Here is an 8823-nt window from a genome sequence, read left to right as displayed (position 1 = left end):
ATACTGTGCACAGACTGACTGATACTGCACACACACTGACTGATACTGCACACACACTGACTGATACTGCACACACACTGACTGATACTGCACACACACTGACTGATACTGCATACACACTGACTGATACTGCACACACACTGACTGATACTTCACACACACTGACTGATACTGCACACACACTGACTGATACTTCACACACACTGACTGATACTGCACACACACTGACTGATAATTCACACACACTGACTGATACTGCACACACACTGACTGATACTGCACACACACTGACTGATACTGCACACACACTGACTGATACTGCACACACACTGACTGATAATTCACACACACTGTCTGATACTGCTCACACACTGTCTGATACTTCACACACACTGACTGATACTGCACACATACTGACTGATACTTTACACACACTGACTGATACTGCTCACACACTGTCTGATACTGCTCACACACTGTCTGATACTTCACACACACTGACTGATACTGCACACACACTGACTGATACTGCACACACACTGACTGATACTGCTCACACACTGTCTGATACTTCACACACACTGACTGATACTGCACACACACTGACTGATACTGCACACACACTGACTGATACTGCACACACACTGACTGATACTGCACACACACTGACTGATACTTCACACACACTGACTGATACTGCACACACACTGACTGATACTGCACACACACTGACTGATACTGCTCACACACTGTCTGATACTTCACACACACTGACTGATACTGCACACACACTGACTGATACTGCACACACACTGACTGATACTGCACACACACTGACTGATACTTCACACACACTGACTGATACTGCTCACACACTGACTGATACTGCACACACACTGACTGATACTGCACACACACTGACTGATACTTCACACACACTGACTGATACTGCACACACACTGACTGATACTGCATACACACTGACTGATACTGCACACACACTGACTGATACTTCACACACACTGACTGATACTGCACACACACTGACTGATACTTCACACACACTGACTGATACTGCACACACACTGACTGATACTGCATACACACTGACTGATACTGTGCACACACTGACTGACACTGTGCACACACTGACTGATATTACACACACACTGACTGATACTGCACACACACTGACTGATACTACACACACACTGACTGATAATTCACACACACTGACTGATACTGCACACACACTGACTGATACTGCACACACACTGACTGATAATTCACACACACTGACTGATACTACACACACTGACTGATACTGTGCACACACTGACTGATACTGTGCACACACTGACTGATATTACACACACACTGACTGATACTGCACATACACTGACTGATACTGCACACACACTGACTGATAATTCACACACACTGACTGATACTGCACACACACTGACTGATACTGCACACACACTGACTGATACTGCACACACACTGACTGATACTGCACACACACTGACTGATACTGTGCACAGACTGACTGATACTGCACACACACTGACTGATACTGCACACACACTGACTGATACTGCACACACACTGACTGATACTGCACACACACTGACTGATACTGCATACACACTGACTGATACTGCACACACACTGACTGATACTTCACACACACTGACTGATACTGCACACACACTGACTGATACTTCACACACACTGACTGATACTTCACACACACTGACTGATACTGCACACACACTGACTGATAATTCACACACACTGACTGATACTGCACACACACTGACTGATACTGCACACACACTGACTGATACTGCGCACACACTGACTGATACTGTGCACACAATGACTGATACTGTGCACACACTGACTGATATTACACACACACTGACTGATACTGCACACACACTGACTGATACTACACACACACTGACTGATAATTCACACACACTGACTGATACTGCACACACACTGACTGATACTGCACACACACTGACTGATAATTCACACACACTGACTGATACTACACACACTGACTGATACTGTGCACACACTGACTGATACTGTGCACACACTGACTGATATTACACACACACTGACTGATACTGCACACACACTGACTGATACTGCACACACACTGACTGATAATTCACACACACTGACTGATACTGCACACACACTGACTGATACTGCACACACACTGACTGATACTGCACACACACTGACTGATACTACACACACACTGACTGATACTGCACACACACTGACTGATACTGCGCACACACTGACTGATACTGTGCACACACTGACTGACACTGTGCACACACTGACTGATATTACACACACACTGACTGATACTGCACACACACTGACTGATACTGCACACACACTGACTGATAATTCACACACACTGACTGATACTGCACACACACTGACTGATACTGCACACACACTGACTGATAATTCACACACACTGACTGATACTACACACACTGACTGATACTGTGCACACACTGACTGATACTGTGCACACACTGACTGATATTACACACACACTGACTGATACTGCACATACACTGACTGATACTGCACACACACTGACTGATAATTCACACACACTGACTGATACTGCACACACACTGACTGATACTGCACACACACTGACTGATACTGCACACACACTGACTGATACTGCACACACACTGTCTGATACTACACACACACTGACTGATAATTCACACACACTGACTGATACTGCACACACACTGACTGATACTGCACACACACTGACTGATACTGCTCACACACTGTCTGATACTTCACACACACTGACTGATACTGCACACACACTGACTGATACTGCACACACACTGACTGATACTGCACACACACTGACTGATACTGCACACACACTGACTGATACTGCACACACACTGACTGATACTACACACACACTGACTGATAATTCACACACACTGACTGATACTGCACACACACTGACTGATACTGCACACACACTGACTGATAATTCACACACACTGACTGATACTACACACACTGACTGATACTGTGCACACACTGACTGATACTGTGCACACACTGACTGATATTGCACACACACTGACTGATACTGCACACACACTGACTGATACTGCACACACACTGACTGATACTGCACACACACTGACTGATACTGCACACACACTGACTGATACTGCACACACACTGACTGATAATTCACACACACTGACTGATACTACACACACTGACTGATACTGTGCACACACTGACTGATATTGCACACACACTGACTGATACTGCACACACACTGACTGATACTGCACACACACTGACTGATAATTCACACACACTGACTGATACTGCACACACACTGACTGATACTGCACACACACTGACTGATACTGCACACACACTGACTGATACTGCACACACACTGACTGATACTACACACACACTGACTGATACTGCACGCACAGAGACTGATACTACAGACACTGACTGATACTGCCCACACACTGACTGATACTGCACACACACTGACTGATACTACAGACACTGACAGAGAACCAAGGGGTTAAGAGGCGAACGCGTACGACATATCAGGCAGCGCGTGCGCGTTGAATTTCCTTTTTTTGTAAAGAGTTGCCCGCGCGTAAAGGCCTCTGGTTTTTACGCTTGAAAATACCAGACGTAAGTACTTAGTTTTACAGGTAAGTGGTCTATTAATACAATTTAGATTTTTTTTTCCACAGGTTTATTATTTTTAAAGAATTTACAGTAAGGTAAGTGTATTTTTAGACCCTATTTGTTAAAAAAAAAAATTTTTTTTAAATTTGATTAATTGTTTAAAATAGTTTTTCACAGTTATTCATAGTTCATTTATTTCGTGGGATTTTTTAAAACTTTTATTTGTAGTTTAAGTGCTGTGTTGGACGCCCTCAGTTTTCATGAGTTTGACAGTTCTTACTGTCAAACTCATGAATGAACTTTTGCAACCTCCCATTGGTTGCCCAGTGCCCGCGTGATCCCAGCCGGCTCATCAAAATAACTACGCTTTAATTCTGTTTAAAACTACTTTACATTCTTCAAAATAATTTAAAAGTATTTAAAACTTTATAAAAGTTACCTAAAAATTAATAAAAATACAAAAAATGTCTTTAAAATGCTGCTCTGCATGTAGAATTGCTTTGCAGCTTGTGTTAAAAATTGGGGGCGTGGCCTATGTTAAGGAGACCTCAAGGGGCGTGTCTAACTTAGACTCCGCGCTCGAGGCTTCGCGCTGGCTGCACTCCTGGGCGGCGTGACGTCAGACGCTGCCCGGGAGTAATCAACTGAAAACAGGAATTGCAAGCGTCCCGGGAGCCGAACGGCAGGCGCGCCGGGTAAGTGCTCATCGGGGGCTTGAACGCGTGGCAAGCCCCCGAGCCTAATTTCTGGGCCAATACACACACACTGACTGATACTGCACACACACTGACTGATACTTCACACACACTAACTGATACTGCACACACACTGACTGATACTGCACACACACGTACTGATACTTCACACACACTGACTGATACTGCCCACACACTGACTGATACTGCACACACACGTACTGATACTTCACACACACTGACTGATACTGCCCACACACTGACTGATACTGCACACACACTGACTGATACTGCACACACACTAACTGATACTTCACACACATTGACTGATACTGCCCACACACTGACTGATACTGCACACACACTGACTGATACTGCACACACACTGACTGATACTGCACACACACTGACTGATACTTCACACACACTAACTGATACTGCACACACACTGACTGATACTGCACACACACGTACTGATACTTCACACACACTGACTGATACTGCCCACACACTGACTGATACTGCACACACACGTACTGATACTTCACACACACTGACTGATACTGCCCACACACTGACTGATACTGCACACACACTGACTGATACTGCACACACACTAACTGATACTTCACACACACTGACTGATACTGCCCACACACTGACTGATACTGCACACACACTGACTGATACTGCACACACACTGACTGATACTTCAGACACACTGACTGATACTGCACACACACTGACTGATACTTCACACACACTGTCTGATACTGCTCACACACTGACTGATACTGCACACACACTGACTGATACTGCACACACACTGACTGATACTGCACACACACTGACTGATACTGCACACACACTGACTGATACTGCACACACACTGACTGATACTTCACACACACTGACTGATACTGCACACACACTGACTGATACTGCTCACACACTGTCTGATACTTCACACACACTGACTGATACTGCACACACACTGACTGATACTGCACACACACTGACTGATACTGCACACACACTGACATACTGCACACACACTGACTGATACTTCACACACACTGACTGATACTGCACACACACTGACTGATACTGCACACACACTGACTGATACTGCACACACACTGACTGATACTGCACACACACTGACTGATACTTCACACACACTGACTGATACTGCACACACACTGACTGATACTTCACACACACTGTCTGATACTGCTCACACACTGTCTGATACTTCACACACACTGACTGATACTGCACACACACTGACTGATACTTTACACACACTGACTGATACTGCTCACACACTGTCTGATACTGCTCACACACTGTCTGATACTTCACACACACTGACTGATACTGCACACACACTGACTGATACTTCACACACACTGACTGATACTGCTCACACACTGTCTGATACTTCACACACACTGACTGATACTGCACACACACTGACTGATACTGCACACACACTGACTGATACTGCTCACACACTGTCTGATACTTCACACACACTGACTGATACTGCACACACACTGACTGATACTGCACACACACTGACTGATACTGCACACACACTGACTGATACTGCACACACACTGACTGATACTGCACACACACTGACTGATACTTCACACACACTGACTGATACTGCACACACACTGACTGATACTGCACACACACTGACTGATACTGCACACACACTGACTGATACTTCACACACACTGACTGATACTGCACACACACTGACTGATACTGCACACACACTGACTGATACTGCACACACACTGACTGATACTGCATACACACTGACTGATACTGCACACACACTGACTGATACTTCACACACACTGACTGATACTGCACACACACTGACTGATACTTCACACACACTGACTGATACTGCACACACACTGACTGATAATTCACACACACTGACTGATACTGCACACACACTGACTGATACTGCACACACACTGACTGATACTGCGCACACACTGACTGATACTGTGCACACACTGACTGATACTGTGCATACACTGACTGATATTACACACACACTGACTGATACTGCACACACACTGACTGATACTACACACACACTGACTGATAATTCACACACACTGACTGATACTGCACACACACTGACTGATAATTCACACACACTGACTGATACTACACACACTGACTGATACTGTGCACACACTGACTGATACTGTGCACACACTGACTGATATTACACACACACTGACTGATACTGCACATACACTGACTGATACTGCACACACACTGACTGATAATTCACACACACTGACTGATACTGCACACACACTGACTGATACTGCACACACACTGACTGATACTGCACACACACTGACTGATACTGCGCACAGACTGACTGATACTGCACACACACTGACTGATACTGCACACACACTGACTGATACTGCACACACACTGACTGATACTGCCCACACACTGACTGATACTGCACACACACTGACTGATACTACAGACACTGACAGAGAACCAAGGGGTTAAGAGGCGAACGCGTACGACATATCAGGCAGCGCGTGCGCGTTGAATTTCCTTTTTTTGTAAAGAGTTGCCCGCGCGTAAAGGCCTCTGGTTTTTACGCTTGAAAATACCAGACGTAAGTACTTAGTTTTACAGGTAAGTGGTCTATTAATACAATTTAGATTTTTTTTTCCACAGGTTTATTATTTTTAAAGAATTTACAGTAAGGTAAGTGTATTTTTAGACCCTATTTGTTAAAAAATTATTTTTTTTTTAAATTTGATTAATTGTTTAAAATAGTTTTTCACAGTTATTCATAGTTCATTTATTTCGTGGGATTTTTTAAAACTTTTATTTGTAGTTTAAGTGCTGTGTTGGACGCCCTCAGTTTTCATGAGTTTGACAGTTCTTACTGTCAAACTCATGAATGAACTTTTGCAACCTCCCATTGGTTGCCCAGTGCCCGCGTGATCCCAGCCGGCTCATCAAAATAACTACGCTTTAATTCTGTTTAAAACTACTTTACATTCTTCAAAATAATTTAAAAGTATTTAAAACTTTATAAAAGTTACCTAAAAATTAATAAAAATACAAAAAATGTCTTTAAAATGCTGCTCTGCATGTAGAATTGCTTTGCAGCTTGTGTTAAAAATTGGGGGCGTGGCCTATGTTAAGGAGACCTCAAGGGGCGTGTCTAACTTAGACTCCGCGCTCGAGGCTTCGCGCTGGCTGCACTCCTGGGCGGCGTGACGTCAGACGCTGCCCGGGAGTAATCAACTGAAAACAGGAATTGCAAGCGTCCCGGGAGCCGAACGGCAGGCGCGCCGGGTAAGTGCTCATCGGGGGCTTGAACGCGTGGCAAGCCCCCGAGCCTAATTTCTGGGCCAATACACACACACTGACTGATACTGCACACACACTGACTGATACTTCACACACACTAACTGATACTGCACACACACTGACTGATACTGCACACACACGTACTGATACTTCACACACACTGACTGATACTGCCCACACACTGACTGATACTGCACACACACGTACTGATACTTCACACACACTGACTGATACTGCCCACACACTGACTGATACTGCACACACACTGACTGATACTGCACACACACTAACTGATACTTCACACACACTGACTGATACTGCCCACACACTGACTGATACTGCACACACACTGACTGATACTGCACACACACTGACTGATACTTCAGACACACTGACTGATACTGCACACACACTGACTGATACTTCACACACACTGTCTGATACTGCTCACACACTGTCTGATACTTCACACACACTGACTGATACTGCACACACACTGACTGATACTTCACACACACTGACTGATACTGCTCACACACTGTCTGATACTTCACACACACTGACTGATACTGCACACACACTGACTGATACTGCACACACACTGACTGATACTGCACACACACTGACTGATACTGCACACACACTGACTGATACTTCACACACACTGACTGATACTGCACACACACTGACTGATACTGCACACACACTGACTGATACTGCTCACACACTGTCTGATACTTCACACACACTGACTGATACTGCACACACACTGACTGATACTGCACACACACTGACTGATACTGCACACACACTGACTGATACTGCACACACACTGACTGATACTTCACACACACTGACTGATACTGCACACACACTGACTGATACTGCACACACACTGACTGATACTGCACACACACTGACTGATACTGCACACACACTGACTGATACTTCACACACACTGACTGATACTGCACACACACTGACTGATACTTCACACACA

Source organism: Somniosus microcephalus, unplaced genomic scaffold (assembly GCF_052327205.1).
Source record: "Somniosus microcephalus isolate GS21.2 unplaced genomic scaffold, FLI_Smic_1.0 scaffold604, whole genome shotgun sequence".
Taxonomy (NCBI): domain Eukaryota; kingdom Metazoa; phylum Chordata; class Chondrichthyes; order Squaliformes; family Somniosidae; genus Somniosus; species Somniosus microcephalus.
The sequence above is the reverse complement of the archived record's forward strand: the minus strand, read 5'-3'. Positions refer to the sequence as shown.